This window comes from Cervus elaphus, chromosome 19 (genome assembly GCF_910594005.1).
Source record: "Cervus elaphus chromosome 19, mCerEla1.1, whole genome shotgun sequence".
Classification (NCBI taxonomy): domain Eukaryota; kingdom Metazoa; phylum Chordata; class Mammalia; order Artiodactyla; family Cervidae; genus Cervus; species Cervus elaphus.
Window position 1 is genome coordinate 19,337,343 of NC_057833.1, and position 21,310 is coordinate 19,358,652.

A 21,310-nucleotide genomic window follows, 5' to 3' on the forward strand; every position below is an offset into this window, starting at 1 on the left:
ATCTAAGAGCTATAACACAGTCTGTCCAAAAGCTGTGACGCACCTGAGGGCTTTACAAGTTCATCGTTTCAAATCTTTGTTGAGATGAGACAGAATCGAGGAGAATACACTTGCCTGACAATATGATGCTGCTGCTAAGTCACTTCAGTCATGTCCGACTCTGTGCAACCCCATAGACGGCAGTCCACCAGGCTCCCCCGTCCCTGGGGTTCTCCAGGCAAGAACATTGGAGTGGGTTGCCATTTCCTTCTCCAGTGCATGGAAGTGAAAAGTGAAAGTGAAGTTGCTCAGTCATGTCCAACTCTTAGCGATCCCACGGACTGTAGAGCCTACCAGGCTCCTCCGTTCATGGGAGTTTCCAGGCAAGAGTACTGGAGTGGGGTGCCATTGCCTCCTCCGGACAATATGATTACATAATGCATATGATTACATAATGCATATATACTAATTGCAAAAATTTACTAAGCCAGAAATCTCTAGTGAAGCAAGCTCACTGATGACATCACATCAAGATTATTAGCATGGATTGTGTGATGTGGCCAGTTAATTTATGAAGCATTTAATCATTAGCAAAGTGTAAGTAAGGCAATCCCAAAGGATGCTCAAACCACACAATTGCACTCATCTCACACGCTAGCAAAGTAATGCTCAAAATTCTCCAAGTCAGGCTTCAGCAATATGTGAACCGTGAACTCCCAGATGTTCAAACTGGTTTTAGAAAAGGCAGAGGAACCAGAGATCAAATTGCCGACATCTGCTGGATCATCGAAAAAGAAAGAGAGCTCCAGAAAAACATCTGTTTCTGCTTTATTGACTGTGCCAAAGCCTTTGACTGTGTGGCTCACAATAAACTGTGGAAAATCCTGAAAGAGATGGGAATACCAGATCATCTGACCTGCCTCCTGAGAAACCTATATGCAGGTCAGGAAGAAACAGTTAGAACTGGACATGGAACAACAGATTGGTTCCAAATAGGAAAAGGAGAATGTCAAGGCTGTATATTGTCACCCTGCTTATTTAACTTATGTGCAGAGTACATCATGAGAAACGCTGGGCTGGATGAAGCACAAGCTGAAATTAAGATTGCCAGGGGAAATGTCAATAACCTCAGATCTGCAGATGACACCACCCTTATGGCAGAAAGTGAAGAGGAACTAAAAAGCCTCTTGATGAAAGTGAAAGAGGAGAGTGAAAAAGTTGGCTTAAAGCTCAACATTCAGAAAACTAAGATCTTGGCATCTGGTCCCATCACTTCATGGGAAATAGATGGGGAGACAGTGGAAACAGTGTCAGACTTTATTTTTCTGGGCTCCAAAATCGCTGCAGATGGTGATTGCAGCCATGAGATTAAAAGATGCTTACTCCTTGGAAGGAAAGTTATGACCAATCTAGATATCATATTAAAAAGCAGAGACATTACTTTGCCAACAAAGGTCCATTTAGTCAAGGCTATGGTTTTTCCAGTAGTCATGTATGGATGTGAAAGTTGAACGGTGAAGAAAGCAGAGCACCGAAAAACTGGTGCTTTTGAACTGTGGTGATGAAAAGACTCTTGAGAGTCCCTTGGACTGCAAGGAGATCCAACCAGTCCATCCTAAAGGAGATCAGTCCTGGGTGTTCATTGGAAGAACTGATGCTGAAGCTGAAACTCCAGTACTTTGGCCACCTCATGCCAAGAGTTGACTCATTGGAAAAGTCCCTGATGCTGGGAGAGATTGGGGGCAGGAGGAGATGGGGACGACAGAGGATGAGATGGCTGGATGGCATCACTGACTCAATGGACATGTGTTTGAGTAAACTCCGGAAGTTTGTGATGGACAGGGAGGACTGGCATGCTGCAGTTCATGGGGTTGCAAAGAGTCGGACATGACTGATCGACTGAAAGGAACTGAAATGAAAGTTTCTTCAGGTCAGTGTTCAAACTGGACAATAATATAGGATCCAGGGTTCACTGTCAAGTTATAAACTGTTAACTCTGTGAGCTCTTTTTATAAAAATTCACTAGAAGCAGTATGATTCTCTCCACCGTTAATTGGCTGCATATTCTGACAAAAGTTTGGAAGTAATAAAAGTAAATTCCTAGAATTTCTAGTTCTTGCTCAACAGAACCTACACTTCAAAAATTCTTCAAGAGTTTATGCCTGTCTAAACTCTTTCAACTCTTGATTCATTTTTATAAATTGAAGATACACAGCAATGCAATAGAAACAATAAAAACTGCAGATTTAACTCATATACAGACACTTGTCATGAAAATATGTTATGTTGAAAGAGCACAAATTAGAAATTTAAATGCAGGTGGATTTGCAATAAGCAATCTGATTGTAACAAAGTTTAGGGGGAGGTTAATATAAGCCAGGTCAAGCATATGGTTTCCCTGTGGCAACACAGCTCTGGTATTAACATTGCCAGATATTCTCATTGCTTTAAGAGAGATGGAAAATGTGAATTGTTAAATATAGTATCCTGCTTCTTAGTATTTTGACCAAAAGAAAAACAAGACAACAAACTGCCCTGTGCTTCAGCAAGCATACATCTTCCTCTCAGAAACCTGGTTTAATGAGCTGTTTACCATTAAGAGACTGTTCATTATCATTACAATGCTTGTAAGTGAAACTTTAAGTAGATAATATTGGAAAATATGTTTGGAATTTATATGTGCAAACATTTTATAACTTCTTTCCCTTAAAAACAGATAACCATTTAAAAATTTCCTGCAGACTATTTAAGTCCTTTATTGTTTTCAGACTTCCTCAGATTGATTTGTAAACACACTTTCTTAAACCATTAAAATTTCCTTTTTGGACCTTCTGTTCGTGAGTCATGGAAGAAATTTTATCTCGTTTCCTACTGATGTTCTAAACTAGAGATTTTTAATAGTATAAAGATTTTTTTTTTCCTTCTTGAACACTTCAGGGTGCCCACTATTTATGTTCTGTAGATATAGATCTTAAAGAAAATTCAGAGAGAGAAAGAAGGAAGTTTTTATTGTTTCTCCCATAGGCTAACATTATTTTTGTTTGTTTGAAAACTATGCTTAGTATTTCCATCAAGGTGATTTCCACCCAAAATTGGCATTTGTAAACAAATATGCCTGGAAGATTTCTTGCCTTAATTTACTGTTTATATGGTCTTCCATATAACCTCAACTGTAAGAATCAGCTTACAATGCAGGAGACAGGGCAGGAACCACAGGATCAATCCCTGGGTCAGGAAGGTCCACTGGAGAAGGAAATGGTTACCCACTCCAGTATTCTTGCCTGGAAAATCCCATGTAGAGAGAAGCCTGCCAGGCAACAGTCCATAGGGTCGCTAAAGCATCAGACATGAGTGAAGTGACTAAAGAACAACTGTTTATGTGAGTAGAGGAAGAATTTTATTTTCCAAATAAAAGCTGACACATGGCTGCCAAAGGATGTTCTTAAGCACTTTCCAGTATCTGCTATATGATTAACTCTTGGGACTTTGCTGGACTGAAACAGGGCTTTCTCAGACCCTGTCTCCAATCCAGGATCTGGCTAAACAAAGGGTAGTTTTTGCTCCAGTTGCCCTTAGTCAGGAATTTCTTCTTTTATCATAGAAACCTATACTCTGTTTCATGGGCTCTTTTTGTTATTTATATTAGGGAACTTCCCATTTTACCGAGCCCTACTGTGTTATTTTGGGAACACACAAGAAAGTAAAGCAGTTCATGCTTGACAGAATGGATAGAGCAGAAACTCTGAAGCCTTACAAGGCACAAAAGTTGATTCTCCTGGTTGGTGCAGATTGCACTTCAAGAGATTTGAGTAAATGGGAGTGGAAGGTAAGGGTGGGAAAACCAATGAACAGACATCTCACATATATTTCCTAGCAACACACACTTCTGTTCACGAGTGAAGACTGTGTGTGTCAACAACTAAGTTTTTAAAATCACAATATTTCTGGCTGCAATAGTTACCAGTTCTGGGGTACTTGTATAATTATTGACTATTTTTTAATATTTATATTCTGGTGAACTTTTAACTGTTTTAAAAAACTATTCATCAGTATATTAATAGAAAATAGTATCAAGAATTATAAAGTAATGCTAGTCTGATGCTACCTTTCTACTGAACTTAAATTATTATATTTCAAATTCTATAGTATGAAAGGATAAAATTACACTTAAACATAGTGATATAAATAAATATTATTAACAATAATACACATTGTAACTGAATACACACAGTTGAAATTCATAGAAACCATAATAAATGCAGCATCATTCATTTTTTTCTAGTTTCCTCCTCACTAAGTGATTACCAAGAGAAAATTGCTGTAATTTGTGTGCTATGGACACCCAGCAGGTCCTTGCTGACTCAATGACTGACCAAGAAGTGGGCTAATGTAAGTTCAATATCTCTTCTGCTCATCCTTTATTAGTGGTGTGGAAAGGCATTAAAAGGCTAAAAGTCAGCCAACAAGAGACATAAATAATAATATTCTGATAATCTTTTGAACTGGAGAGTTCTGAATACCTGAGAAGCATATACATTCAGTTGCTAATTCTGAAAGAAAGCTACTCCTAGAGACTGAGTTTTAATCTAACTAGTAATCTAAATGGTTATATCCATGTCTAATAAAGTAACTAAATCTGCCCGAATAAATAAAAGAACTCTACCATTTCAGCACATATTCCTTCAATATCTACTTTGAACTCCAGAAATGTCATATTGCAATGGTGTACTTAGAGGTATTATAGATCTATTAACACTTTAATTTAAATGTCAAATTATCATCATTCATAAATGACTGTGTCATGATATACAGATGAGGGATAAAAATTGATTAAATCAACCTGTAGAAAAAGATAAAAATAATAGGAAATTATCTGAATTTCCCCCAAAAAGAAAATCATGAACTATTAAATAAAATGGCAAATACAATATTAAATCTAGCAGTGTGAAAAAAGAAATTGTTCTGAAGGCTTTTTATCTCTAGATGGAAACCAGGAGACTTGTTTACACCTTTTGGATGTGAAATTTTAATGAGTAATGACAACAGCTTCTGGGCAGATGACTCAAGTCTGTTAAGAATGGTTGTGTCATACAGATAAAAAGGAGAGTGGACAACCATAATTAGGAAGGCCATTCTGATCACTGGTTTGAAGATCAGCAGTACTTATCCTTTGGTCTTTGGATCAATGATTCTAAGACAACTTGACTACTGAGACTATGTGTCTTGTCAGACTAATTGGGGAAATTGGCAGTGATGCCATAAATGGGATTGAACTAGCTCAGCTTTAAAATGTCAACACTTCTATAGAGGAGGCTTGGGTTAAAAAAGAAACAAAAAAACCCTTCTACATTAGACTAGTCAGAAATATAACAATTTAAAGTAATATGGAAGAATGAGCAGTGTACAGGTTGTGGGATCATAATTACATCACAATTTTTCAGGGATTATTGTTTCATCTATAAAGAGAGAAAAAAGTATTTTCCTCCTAGATATGGAATGAGGATCTCTTTGAACATCATCAAAATCGTAAATCTCTAATCAATGATTTCTATTTTTGTAGGTTACAAAAACTTTTGCATATGCAGTGTTTTATGAGACATTCTGCTTTCTCTCCAAAAGATTTTCTCAACTACTTTATAGAAGAGAATGTTTCAATGTGTATTGTGGCTGACTATCCAGAAGGTTAGTACCCAAGTTTCTAGGGGCTCAAAAGAGTAAAATTTGGAAAATGTAAAGATAAACACACATAAAAGACTTCTTCCTTCAGGATTTCTAAGAGTTTGTGATGTGTTTTGTGAATTTGTAAGGGTGTGTGTGGGAAACAGAATCTGTTGGATCTCAAATACTTCTCATCACAGACTCTTTTATTCATGGAATATTCTGAGAGATTAATATGCAAAGAACACTTTGGAATGTGATGCTCTAGTTTCCAGATGCCCTTTTCTTAAGAAGCAGCTGTATTGTTTTGCAAAGTTTGTGATGAGGGACAATGGCTAAGAAGTAAATCTTTTCAAATCTTGACCTCCCCACCCCCTCTTAATCACCATGTGACTTACATGCTCTTTAACTATTGGCTAATGTTATATTTGTTTTGTTATGTATACTATGTATATTATGTATGGTATGTTATGTTAAAGATACAAAATTCTCAGAATAGTGCCTGGTATAAAAATGCTTAATGTGTGTGTGCTAAGTTGCTTCAGATATGTTTGACTGTTTTCAACCTTATGAACCAGCCCACTCAGCTCCTTATTCCATGGGCTTCTCCAGAAAAGAATACTGGAGGGGGCTGCCATTTCCTTCTCCAGGGGATCTTCCTAACCCAGGGATTTAACCCACATCTCTTATGTCTCCTGCATTGACAGTTTGGTTCTTTACCACTACTATACAAGTTACAAATTCAGGAGAGTTGGAGGGCAATTAGAAACAGAGACAATGCTTTTAAAGAGTGCATGCAAAAAATCTCACAGGTTTTGAGTTCCAGCACACAGGGAGTAGTTTGAAAGGGACCTAGGTCAGACCTATTAATAGGTCTCAGTGCCTGTGAGAATATTTACATGTACTAAGAGCATTGTCTCTGTTCCTATAGCCCTCCAACTCTCCCAAATTTGAGGCAGGAAGCAGCTGAGCATGCCCTAGGTGTGGAGACACTGGCTGCAGCCATTTTGGGGATCTTGTTCTACCATGCTGAAGCACTGGTGATGGAAAGTGCCATTTTGGAATCTTGCCTCTAGCCTATTAGTGCTGGGAGCTTGCCTGGTCCACCAGTGGTCTCACAACAGTTGCATTCCATCAGGCATTGTAACTAGGTATACTAGGTGCCTGTGCCACCCAACAGAACACCCAAACAATATAGCTAGTAGGGCCAGGGGCCACCGAGGGATGCACAAAAATCTGCCTGCTGCAACAGAAAGATGCAAGCAGCCCACAGAGGGAATGCTCCTGGAACATCTAAACCTGGTGGCCAGAGAAGAGAAATGATACTTAGTAAATACTGACTAAATGACATTCTGCCTCTAGATTATATGCTCTTAACTACTATGTCATTCTCTCTTTACTGTAAACACACCTTCAAATTTTTTTTACATAGTCAAAATATTAATACTTACATAAACTTTGAGTTTGCAGAGCAAACAATATATAAAGTCAATAATTTCAAAGGGGAAAATTGCTAGAAAGAGGAAGTGTCCAGATTCTTTCCATTACACATGAAGGACTCAAAGATAATCCTAATTGAAAAGAATTTTCTCCATAACAGCCATTCTTACAGGTGTGATGTTATAATCTCATTGTAGTTTCAACTTGCCTTCCCCTCATGATTAGTAATGTTGAGCATCATTTTATACACCTGTTCAATTTTTTGATGTCTTTTTGGTGAAATGTCAGTTCAAGTCCTTTGCCTTTTTAAAACTGAGTTATTTGATTTTTTATAACTATAGGAGTCCCTTATATCTTTGGTTATTAACCCTTTATCAGATATATGGATTGCAACTCTTTTTTCTGATTCCACAGAAAGTTGCCTTTTAACTCTATTGATTGTTTCCTTTATTGTGCAGAGCTTCTTAGTTTGATATAGTCCCACTTGTCAGTTTTTACTTTTGTTGCTCTGCTTTCAGTGTCATATCCAAGATATTGTTTCCTTGACCAGTGTCGTGAAGTTTTTCCTTGTGATTTCTTCTAGGAATTTTGCAGTTTCAGCATTTTGTATTTACATTTTAAAGCTAATTTGATTTCATTTTGGGATATAATGTAAGGGTCCAATCTTATTCTTTCACATATAGATACCCTTCCCCATCATTTATTTTGGCACCCTTGTTGAAGATTGACTATATTTGTGTGGGTTTACTTCAAAATGCAAAAGATAACAAGAGTTGGTGAGGCTGTGAAGAAATTAGAGCCCTCATACAGTATTAATGGGAATGCTAATTGGTGCAATTGCTATGAAAAACAGTATGGAAGTTTCTCAAAAAAAAAAAAAAAATTAGGACTCTCATACGATTCAGCAATTATACTTCTGGGTATATAGCCAAAAGATTTGACATCAAGATCTCAGAGGGATATTTGAATTCCTATGTTCATTGCAGCAAAATTTGCACCCTATTGCCAGGCTATGGAAACAACTTGCATGTCCATCAATGGATAAACTGATAAAGAAAATGTGGTATTATACAAACAATGGAATCTTAGCCTTTAAAAGAAGAACCCCCTGTTATATGTGAGAGCACAGAAGAAGCTGCAGGACATTATGCTAAGTGAAATAAACAGTTATGGAAGGTCAAATGCAGCACGAGCCCATTTATATGACATATCTAAAATATCCAAACTATAGAAAGAGAGAAAAATGGTGATTTGTGGGGGCTATGGGGAAGGGGAAAAGGGGAGTTGCTCTTCAATGGGTAGAAAGTATCAGCTGTACAGGATGGATGAGTTTTAGAGATCTAGTGTACAACACTGTGTATATAGTCAACAGTACTGTTTTGTGTAGATTTCATCTAATTGCTCTTAACACAATTTTTAAGTTACCATTTTTGTTAATTTTACTAAACTAGACTAGAGCAGAATCGTGGCGAAAAGTAGGCTTGTCTCAATTTTTCATATGAAAAACATAACTAACAATGTCTCTAGACAACGGGAGAGACCCGTAACTAAACTTCCATGTCCCCATGACTGAACTTCCTTCCTTAGATAATGCATCTTACTCTAGAATCCTCATGTTTAACTTCCTCAGGGCCCAATTTTGCTAGATAATAAACTGATGAATAATGAGTTTTTGTACTTTTCTTTTCCAGTCATATAGATACTTTATGGTTTGGGAAGTACCTTTTTCAAATTATTACTAGGGGTAAAAACTCTGGGATTGCCAATTAATTTTGAGGACATGAAGTTTCCGTCATCATGTATAATTCAATAGAGTGATTTGAGTCAGTAAATACTAAGTGCCAAGGGCTGGTAATACAGAGAAAAAGAATATGGATTCTAAGAGCTGCTGCCTGCTGAATGGGGCACAGATGAGACAAAATAAAGACACTGAAAGTCAATGGATTTAGGTTTTAGCCAAAAGCTAATTATTGGGATTATTTGATTAATGTAATATCTCAATGTAGATAAAAGAATTGTAGATGAAAACCATTGGCAAATGGTTTTTCCTTACCAAATTAAAATATTACAGTCTTAGATTTGAAATGGACACTGATGCCTGCTAGTGATATTATTTTCCTCGTGTCACAAGAATCTACTTTATATCATGTGACTGAAAGTGGTATTGTATGTGGCTTAAATGTTATGGGCTGATAATGGGCTGAATTTTTACATATTTGCTCAATATATGGAGATAAGAATCTATCTTCTTGATTTATCTACATATTTATTCTATTTTTGCTTTCTGGAGTAAAAAGAGTTTATTTCTTCTTTCACATGACAGACTTTTAAAACCATCTACGCTTTGATGTTGGGATCAATGATTTTAAGACAACTTGAACAGCAAGGCTACATGTGCTGTGAAATAATCAGAGAAATAGTTATTAGTACTGTGAATACTAATGAACTTGAGGAATGTAGGAAAACTAGGATGGAGATGATTTTTCCCTTCATCCAGCAATTCTCTTCTCTTTGCAAAACACCTCTAATTTCAACAGCTTTTATTCATATGACACAGTTGGCCGTGTTCTTATCATTCTCTATCATGTTCCTGATTCCAATCATTTATGCATTTTTTTTCTAGTAATCTTATAAAAGTATGCTATTCAGACACACTTTCAGGTATGGTCAGTTTCACACAAAAGGATAACCTAGATTTTCTCCTCCAATGTCATGTGAATCTTATAGTCTAGTTGTTTTTCGGTCACTCAGCCGTGCCCAACTCTTTGTGACTCCATGGACTGCAGCAAGCCAAGTCGCCTGTCTTTGACCATCTCCCGGAGATTGCTCAAAGTCATGTCCATAGAATCAGTGATGCCATCCAACTATCTCATTCTCTGTTGCCCTTTCTTCAGTTAAACTTCAGTTGCTCAGTGGGGTCCAACATTTTGCAACCTGATTAACCGCAGCACGCCAGGCCGTCCCGTCCATCACCAACATCCAGCGTCCACCCAAACCCATGTCCATTGAGTCGGTGATGCCATCCAACCATCTCGTCTTCTGTCATCCCCTTCTCCTCCTGTCCTCAATCTTTCCCAGCATCAGGGTTTTTTCCAATGAGTCAGCTCATTGCATAAGGTGGTCAAAGGATTGGAGTTTCAGCTTCAACATCAGCCCTTGCAATGAACACCCAGGACTGATCTCCTCTAGCATGGACTGGTTGGATCTCCTTGCAGTCCAAGGGACTCTCAAGAGTCTTCTCCAACACCACAGTTCAAAAACGTCAATTGTTTGGCACTTAGCTCTCTTTATAGTCCAACTCTCACATCCATACATGACTACTGGAAAAACAATAGCCTTGACTAGATGGACCGTTGTTGACAAAGTGATGTCTCTGCTTTTTAATATGCCATCTAGGTTGGTCATAATTTTTCTTCCAAGGAGAAAGTGTCTTTTAATTTCATGGCTACAATTACCATCTGCAGTGATTTTGGAGCCCAGAAAAATAAAGTCTGACACTGTTTCCACTGTTTCCCCATCTATTTGCCATGAAATAATGGGACTGGATGCCATGATCTTAGTTTTCTGAATGTTGAGTTTTAAGACAACTTTTTCACTCTCCTCTTTCACATTAAGAAACTCTTTAGTTCTTCTTCCCTTTTTGCTGTAAGGGTGGTGTCATCTTCATATCTGAGGTTATTGATACTTCTCCCAGCAATCTTGATTCCAGCTTGCGCTTCCTCCAGCCCGGTGTTTCTCACGATGTACTCTGCATATAAGTTAAATAAGCAGGGTGACAATACACAGCCTTGACATACTCCTTTCCCTATTTGGAACCAGTCTGTTGTTTCATGTCCAGTTCTAACTGTTGCTTCCTGACCTGCACACAGATTTCTCAAGAGGCAGGTCAGGTGATCTGGTATTCCCATCTCTTTCAGAATTTTCCACAGTTCATTGGGATCCACACAGTGAAAGGCTTTGGCTTAGACAATAAAGCAGAAATAGATGCTTTTCTGGAACTCTCTTGCTTTTTTGATGATCCAGCAGATGTTGGCAATTTGAAGTCTGGTTCCTCTGCCTTTTCTAAAACCAGCTTGAACATCTATCTAGAAGTTCATGGTTCTCATATTGCTGACGCCTGACTTAGAATTTTGAGCATTACTTTACTAGCATGTGAGATGAGTGCAGTTGTGCAATAATTTGAGCATTGTTTGGCATTGCCTTTCTTTGGGATTGGAATGAAAACTGACCTTTTGCAGTCCTGTGGCCACTGCTGAGTTTTCCAATTTGCTAACATTGAGTGCAGCACATTCCCAGCACCATCTTTCAGGATTTGAAATAGCTCAACTGTAATTCTCGCACCTCCACTAGGTTTGTTCGTAGTGATGCTTCCTAAGGCCCACTTGACTTCACATTCCAGGATGTCTGGCTTTAGGTGAGTGATCACACCATCATGATTATCTGGTTCATGAAGATCTTTTTTGTACAGTTCTTCTGTGTATTCTTGCCACCTCTTCTTAATATCTTCTGCTTCGAATAGGTCCCTACCATTTCTGCCCTTTATTGAGCTCATCTTTGCATGAAATGTTCCCTTGCTATGTGTAATTGTCTTGAAGAGATTTCTAGTCTTTTCCATTCTATTGTTTTCCTCTATTTCTTTGCACTGATCCATGAGGAAGGCTTTCTTATCTCTCCTGGCTATTCTATGGGCCTCTGCATTCAAATGGGTATATCTTTCCTTTTCTTCTCCTCTTTTTCTCCTGCCTTCAATCTTTCCCAGCTCAGGGTCTTTTCCAATGAGTCAGTTCTTTGGATCAGGTGGTCAAAGTATTGGAGTTTTAGCTTCACCATCAGTCTTTCCAATGAATATTCAGAACTGGTTTCATTTAGGATGGAGTGGTTTGATCTCTTTGCTGTACAAGGGACTCACAGGAGTCTTCTCCAACAACACAGCTCAAAGGCATTAATTCTTCAGCACTCAGTTTTCTTTACAGTCCAACTGTCATGTCCATAATGACTACTGGAGAAAACCATATCTTTGACTAGACAGACCTTTGTTAGCAAAGTGTTGTCTCTGCTTTTGAATATGCTGTCTAGGTTTGTCATAGTTTTTCTTTCAAGGAACAAGTGTCTTTTAAATTCATGGCTGCAATCACTATCAGCATTGGTTTTGGAACCCAAGAAAATAGTGTCTGTCACAATTTCCATTTTTCCCCCCACCTATTTGCCATGAAGTGATGGAACCAGATACCATGATTTTAGTTTTCTGAATGCTGAATTTTAAGCCAACTTTTTCACTCAACTATTTTACCTTCATCAGCAGGCTCTTTAGTTCCTCTTCACTTTGTACCAGTAGAGTGGTGTCATCTGTATGTCTGAGATTGTTGATATTTCTCCTGGCAATCTTGATTCCAGCTTGAGCTTCATCCAGCCTGTCATTTCACATGACGTGCTCTGCATATAATTTAAGTTAGCAAGGTGGCAACTTACAACCTCGATGTACTCCTTTACCAATTGAGAACCAGCCCATTGTTTCATGTCCAATTCTAACTGTTGCTTCTTGACCTGCATACAGGTTTCTCAGGAGGCAGGTAAGGTGGTCTGGTATTCCCATCCCTTTAAGAATTTTCTACAGTTCATTGTGATCCATACAATCAAAGGCTTTGGCACAGTCAATGAAGCAGAAGTAGATTTTTTTTCTGGAATTATCTTGCTTTTTCTATGATCCAGTGCATATTGGGAATTTGATTTTTGGTTCCTCTGCCTTTTCTAAATCCAGCTTGAACATCTGGAAGTTCTTAGTTCACATACTGTTGAAGCCTAGCTCGAAGGATTTTGGTCATTACCTTGCTAACATATGAAAGGAGTGCAATTGTGCCATGATTTGAGAATTCTTCGGCATAGCCCTTCTTTGGGATTAGAGTGAAAACTGAAATTTTCCAGTCCTAAGATAAAAACAAAGATCACTTCTGTGCTTTTTTTTTTTTTTTTTTGCTAAACTTTTTATTTTGTATTGGGTTATAGCTGATTAATAATATTTTAAAAGTTTTAGGTGGACAGCAAAGGAACTCAGCCAACATATACATGTATACATTCTCCCCTAAACTCCTCTCCCATCCAGACTGCCACATAACATTGAGCAGAGTTCCAAACGGATAGTTTGGGAGTTTGGAATGGATATGTATACACTTTTATGCACACTGGTATATTTAAAATGGATAACCAACAAGGACTTACAGTAAGATAGCTTCTTTTACTGGAGCTTTTTACCAACCTGGTTAATACATTTTAAAATTAGTCAGTTTATTCTTTTATCCTGGATGGAACATACACTTTTTCTGGTTTATATATACAATTTTATTGCTCAATTCATATTAATTTTCTATTTGGTAAAGAAAATACTGATATCAATTTTTTCATTCAATTCGTTGGTTGGTATTAACAATTCAGCTTCATCTGCAAGTTTTAATCTTGTTTTGTGTTATCATCTAAGTTAAACGTTTATTAAATATTATAGCAACCTTTGACTCTTCTCTATCAATTTTTCTCTAACTTGACCTCACTCTAATGATCAACTTCTTAAAATTTAATCACACAGATAATTATACTTGCTTATCATCAAGCTGTTATTCAATCATTTTCTCAAGGATAATATGAGAAATTGTGGCCAGTGATATATTGAAATCAAGATACAACAAAACTACCTATTGTTCTGAAATCTAAAATGAATATTTGAAACAAAACTAATCTGCTATAAGCTAGACAAAGATGCATGAAAGTTTGGACCACTCAGGGCTTCAGGGAAAAGTAAAAAAAGACATTATTTTGGCATGTACTGATTTTTTCATATTTCTTTCTAGACCTCACCATGTGATTTAATGTAGCTTATTCTGTCATTCTTTCTGGTTCTTGTTAATTGGCCTTCAGTTCAGTTCACTTGCTCAGTGGTGTCCAACTCTTTGCAACACCATGGACTGCAGCACGCCAGGCTTCCCTGTCCATCATCAACTCCCCAAGCTTACTCAAAGTCATGTCCATCGAGTCAGTGATGCCATCCAACCATCTCATTCTCTGACATCCCCTTCTCCTCCTGCCTTTCCCAGCCTGAGGGACTTTTAAAATGAGTTAGTTCTTCACATCAGGCAGCTAAAGTATTGGAGTTTAATGTGATGCCAGCCTTTGTCAACATTTCAATTAAGAAATTGTAACCTTACTTCTGGGCTTTCCAAGTGGCACTCTTGGCAAAGAACCTGCCTGCCAATGCAGGAGACATAAGAGACAGGGGTTCAGTCCCTGGTTTGGGAAGATCCCTTGGAGGAAGGCATGGCAACGCACGCCAGTGTTCTTGCCTGGAGAATTCCATGGACAGAGCAGCCTGGCTGGCTACGGTCCATAGGGTCTCAAAGAGTTGGACACAACTGAAACGACAGCGCACATGCATGCAACCTTACTTTCACCCTCTCCTGAAACATTCCCCTCACTATTTCATTTCAATATGCTTTAGAAATTTTGAGATACTTTTTACTTAAGAAAGAGTGGGTTCCAAATGACTTTTGTCTGTGAGTTTTTTTGGAGCCAATAACTCCTATTTTATCCACTTCTGTTTATTTCCATAGTCTAACCTATAACGTTTTTGTTTAATAATTATTTTTTAAAATTAAGGAGTTAAAAAAATATATATATATATATATAAAATATAACTTAAGTCAATGACTCTATTACCACAGAGAGATCTGTAACAAGGTTATTTATATGCATTGTTTTAATTATCTTCCCTGATGGCTCAGATGGTAAGTAATCTGCCTCCAATTCAGAAGACTTGGGTTTGACCCCTGGGTCAGGAAGACCCTCTGAAGAAGGGAATGGTCCTACTCCAATATTCTTGCCTGGAAAATTCCATGGACAGAGGAGCCTGGCAGGCTACAGTCCACTGGGTCACAAAGCATCAGACATGACTGAGCAACTAACACACAATTATTTTAATAAATGAAAAACATAACTGCTAAACTGTATGACACAATCATTTTAAAGAAAGAGACAACCATGAATTGCAGCAAAACATCTTACAAACTGGAACTTGAAAATGCATCTCAATCAACATTGTACTCTCTGTTATTCTACTCGCTCCACTACTTTGCTAAAAATTTTCAAAGATCTGCTGACTACTTCCCATAACAAGGAGTTCTTGACCTTCTGAAGATAATGGGATTGGAGCAAATCTGATTTTTAGAAAGTCAATTTTCCATGTGTTCTGTTTTCTTTAGACTTCACATGTTTTTTTTTTTTTTAATGTTAGTAGTACTCTTCACAGTATATTACTTTAAAGAATTGCTTTTCTATATATTACTTTTAAGGAAAGTCCTAAGAGTGAAAAAATTGATCTACCCCACAAAAACCTTGTCTTTGCATGTTAGATTTTTCTTATTCTAATAACAGTTTCCATATTGTATGTAAAAATTAGACTCAATCATCATCTTACAAGGCATTAAAAATATTCAATTCACCAAGCTCTGAGGTTTGAGGATTTCCTTTGTTAGATATATTATATATTATTCTTAATTGTCAATATGTTTTAGCTCATCTGGCTGTTCTCATCTTAACTTTACCTTATTTTATTAAATTCCCCAACATTTCATTTTAAAAGCATTTCAAAATAAGGCAAAATTAAAAGAATCTATTAGTGAATATCCATATACCCACTATTTAGTTTTTTCCATTAATATGCCTGTCATCAGTCCAGTTTCATTTTGGAAGCATTCCAATGTAAATTGCAGACATTAGCAAGCCTCCCCCTAAAAAAATGATATAAAAAGCATTTATATCATTTAGTGCTTAATATCTTATTTCTTTTGAAATAAAGTGAAATGCAAAAATATTAGGTGCACATTGCCTAACTTTAAGAAAATGATTTAACTAGTGTAGCCAAAACCCCTTTGAAGATATAAAATATTACCATTTTCCCTGAAAGTATCCTCATGCCCCTGCCAAATCAATCCCATTCCAGCCTTCCATTGATAGCTGCTGTTCTGATAAGTTTGCCCATTCTAATATTTCATATAAAGAAAATTTATTTTCTATTTTGTAAAGCTTATCATGTAGTATTCCAGTGAGTTTTAACTATGCTATATAACTTTTACTGTAATTTATATACCTAGAAATTTCATTAAACCTCATTGCATTCTATTGCCAAAACTTTGCTTATTAAAAAAAAAAAAACTTAAAAAAAGTTTGAATGCAAAATATACTAAAATTACATTAGTGTCAGAAACAATTTTGGTAATTTTATTATGTGATAAAAATAATATGAGAAAAAAATTTGAAGTTGATTCTCAAGTCAAGATTGGGTGACAATTCATTTTCCAAGATTTTTTTAATTGTACATAGTCTTAATTATTAAAAATATATTACCAAATCTGTCTGACTTTTTCTCTATAACCAAAAGCATTTAATAATAACACCACTATTGATATTCATGAGCATTTGGAGACTTATTCGAAATGCCATGTAATATATTTTCATTAGGCTATATATAGTCATACAAGGGATTTTAAAATTTTATTGATTGTATTAATGATATTTTGAAGAGTTCCAACCTATGAACTACTCAAAATAATGCTAGCATATTGAATATTTATTTTTATTAATAACATATAAATGTACAAGTATGAGCATATTGATATGATTTAAGTTTTAGAGACAGATACCACTGGTCACATGCACTGTGGATATAAAATGGGTTTACTGGGGAAAAATTCACATGAAGTTTAAACAGAACATCACAGTCTCAAAAGTTTAACCCTGAACCCATGATTTAGGCTGAGGCTAGATGGACTATACTACCATGGCCAACTTCACAACAGAGAATCTCCCATATAATAACTATGTATTTATTGAGTAAACTAGTAGGGAACAGATATACAAACATGAAAAAATAAGAGTGCTTGGGTTGAGAAAGTGATCAGATAAAAAGAAGCATCAAGCAGCAATTACTGGTATCAGCCCTTTTTTGTATTGGGTCAAGTCACACCTGCAGAGTCAGACCTTTACTAACCTATCAGAAGATGGGATGACATTAGCCTCCAGGACAATCCACATCTGTCTCTTTTTAATTTAGTCCTCAGATGTTCGTAGAACTATTTCATTTCCCCCCCTTCATGTTTGTTTTAATTATCATAGAGATAGTAGAAATATTTTCTGCAATGCAAGAATTAGAAAGGTCTCAAACAGCTGTCCCAGATGGGAAATTGCCGGGCCTGCCGGCTAGATGAACAGGTCGAGGACGCAATCACCAGGGCACCTGAGAAATAAAAGACTAGGAAAGATGGGGTTGAGAGGGATGGAGTCAGCTTGTGACTGATTCCGACGACTTTATTGAGGGGTAACATACATATATATACTAACAGGATTCACCAAATTTTAGATCAAAGACTTGCATACGTGCAGAACTGCAGACACTAGTTTTAGCTCAGGAGTTTTATCTTAACTCCAGCAGAGCATGGCACCAGCGTCTTACAATCAGGTAAAGACTACCTAGACATAAGCCATTCACAGGAGCCCAATAATCTTATCAGAGTCAGGAAAATGGGCAAATGGTGGCTGCAGCGATTTCCTTGAGGGAGGTGAGAAAGGCCAATTTGCACTTTAACAAATCAGGGGTGGCGGGACAGAGAGGGACCTTTTGATCTCTCTCAGGGCTGAGAAGGGGCCTGAGCAGTCAGGCCGGCTCCCTGCAGGAAATGACATATGGAACATTGTAAGGCTATTAGTTAATGAGTTACTCCCTAGAAAATTATAGAAGGGCAGCTGGAGATTTTTGTCCATTCCTGTAAGGAAAGGAGAGTGATATTTAACATCTCCCTCTGGTCTCCTATCACGTTTGTGAACTAGATGTCATGCCTTCTCATGGAAGAGACTATTTTTTTTTTCACTTTTTTGGAGTGATGTTTTCCATGGAACCCAATAATCATCTTTTTGTCACTATGAATAACATCTGGAGGCATAATATCATGGTTGTGGAATCATCTGAAAGAAATTCTGTGTCCTTATTCATGTTTATCTTGGTATCCACTGTCTGAGTGGTATTAACTACCTACCTATCTATCATCCATCATTTATCTGCAGAAGTCAAAGTAAGTACTCTAAAGTATAAGAATCAATTTGGTACTTGCTATTTCCTCTCACAATCTCTTTATTTTCCTGATTCTTGGACACACTAGGAAATCAGCTAAGCACATATGTTTAGGCATAATTTAAATATCTGACTAGTGTGGGACCAGTTGCTCCTACAATAGTTTCAGTGAGAAGACTCACAAAGTGGCAGTTACATAAGTCAGGAAAATTTCATATTGGCCATTTGAATCATTTTTGGTGGTTCCATTATTATGATGGGTTACAACATAGATTTACTGGGCTATGGAAGAGATGATAACTAACATGTTTAAATGGTACTGAAGCCCAGATGGTTTAATCTAGATGTGGCACTTCATATAGGCATTTATGAGTATCATATGAAGATCAAATTCATGAATAAGTTGTTGCATGTGCTTCCAGAAGATGGCAACCAAATACTTTAGCTATTTAGTCCTTAGCAGACCAATAGTCCTACCCAAATAGGCTATTAGTAACACTTTCTTCTCCCCCTCCCACCATGCATAAAGATATATTTCAGTCATTCTAAGGGATGTATAGTCTATAGTAGTAGTTCTTAACTAGGGTTGCTTTACTTGCAAGGGGCATATACAATGTCTGGAGAGACTTTTGATTGTCACCCTTTGCGGTGGTAGAGGATGCTGTTGGTAACCAGTAAATAGAGGCCAGGGATATTACTGAACATATGCCCATGATAGTCCCTCAAAGAAATGATTTGAAAAAAAAAAAGTCAGTAGTGCCAATACTGAGTAATCTTATCTTATCTTTAGAAATAGCTAATTCTACCCTATCTCTAGAAATAGTAATAGAAGAAAACTCAATAGACTGGGACATCAGAAATTTATCATCATTAGAATGAGTGGCTATACTATTTTATTAGTTTTATCACAACTTTAGAAGTGGGCTGTTTGATCAACCATATTATCAGTTTGTTGCCAAGTATTTTAGTAGTGCTCCATTGAGTCAGTTTATATTATTGTTGTTATTCAAAAATGTCCAAGTATCTAATATGGAACAGCTATCTCTTTATAGTCTCTAATTAACTGGAATCATAGTCCTCATTTCACAACTGGAATTATCTGAAATTTACCCCACTTTATGGGAATTTAATTTTGAAAGGACCTGATTTAGAATGAGAATGTTTAAGTCATGACTTTGCTTTCTGTGCAATGATTCTCTCAATTAGGCCTCAGTAACAAGCTGACAGTAGTTGCTCAAAAGCAATCAAAGGGTCCGGGAATCTCTGAAAACACAAAATAGACTGATTAAAAATAAAATCATACCATCTCACACTGTCTCAAACTGCTAAAATGAATCTAAAAAACAAGCCAAGATAAAAAGCCTTATCACATGCAGAAGATCAAAGAAAAAATCTAATGGCTGACTTACAAACAATGGACAAAAGAAAATGGCCAGTGCTTTCAAAGTGCTGAAAGAGAAAATAAAAACAATCAATGCAGCATTCTCTAGTTAATGAATGTATACTTCATAATGAAGATTAAAAAAAAAAAAATTGAGATAAATGAATTTTTATGCTAACTGCAAAAATGAATTTCAAACATAAAATCATAAATTGGTTGAGAAAAAGAAGATAGAAAAGATAAAATGCACAACATGCATTATAAAAAAGCTGGAGTGGCAGTATTGATATCAGACAAAAGTAGAGAAAAGAGTATAGCCAATGATAGAGAGGAACATATCATTCTCACAAAAAGATCAAAAGGCATAAGAATCCTAAATGTGTATGGATTGGACAACAGATTAAAAAAAAAAGTAAAAGTAAAGTAAAACTTGACAGAGCTAAATGGGGAAAGAGATTCCAGACTTTATAGATGGAAGTTTAAAATCTTCTTTTTTAAAAAATCAGGAAGGAGACTTTGAAAACTGCTGTTGCTGCTGCTAAGTCGCTTCAGTCGTGTCCGACTCTGTGTGACCCCATAGACGGCAGCCCACCAGGCTCCTCTGTCCCTGGGATTCTCCAGGCAAGAATACTGGAGTGAGTTGCCATTTCCTTCTCCAATGCATGAAAGTGAAAAGTGAAAGTGAAGTTGCTCAGCTGTGTCCGACACTTCGCGACCCCATGGACTGTAGCCTACGAGGCTCCTCTGTCCACGGGATTTTCCAGGCAAGAGTACTGGAGTGGGTGGCCATTGCTTTCTCCATTTGAAAACTATCAACCCACTAACCTAATTGACATTTTGGGCTTCCTAAGTGGCTCAGCAGTAAAGAATTCATCTTCCAACTCAGGAGATGCAGGAGATGTGGGTTCAATCCCTGAACAAGAAGATCCCCTGGAATAGGAAATGGCAATCCACTCCTATATTCTTTCCTGGAAAATTCCATGGACAGAGGAGCCTGATGGATTGCAAAGAGTTGGACCCGACTGAGCACAGGCCCAGGCACTATACCAATAACACCACACATGCACCACTGACATTTAGAGTCTTCCTTCAGTAAATTTCAAATTCTTGAAACCATACAGAGTATGTAGCCACAAAGGATGAAATTAGTAAACAGAAACAAGGAATTACCTAGAAAATCCCCAAAGGATTTAAATCAAATGATTGCCCTTTCATTAACTCATGGGTTCCAAAGGAAATTAAAAGCTACCCATAACTAAATGCTTGTGAAAGTAAAACTGAATTTTGTGGAAGCAACTAAAGTACCTACATTTAATTTCCTTTTATATTTATATTAGAAATAAAGCACCAATATCTTCCCAAGCATAGACATCACTGCTCACAGATTGCTGAACATCCATGAGAATAACACATTATTTGGGCTTGTCCATGTTTTGATGACCTGTTACTGATGAGTTCAAAAGACTAAAGGCAAATGTGGATTTTATTCTGAGTAATACAAGAAACAAAACGTTAGCAATGTTTAAGGCTACATGCCACGTTCTTTTTGTTACAGCAGTAGTATTCTGATATTGGGTTTCCCAGGTGACTCTACTGATAAAGAACCCACCTGCTAATGCAGGAGACTTAAATGATGTGGGTTCAATCCCTGGGTAGGGAAGATCCTCTGGAGGAGGGCATGGCAACCCACTCCAGTATTCTTACCTGGAGAATTCCATGGACAGAGGAGCCTCGAGGTCTGTAGG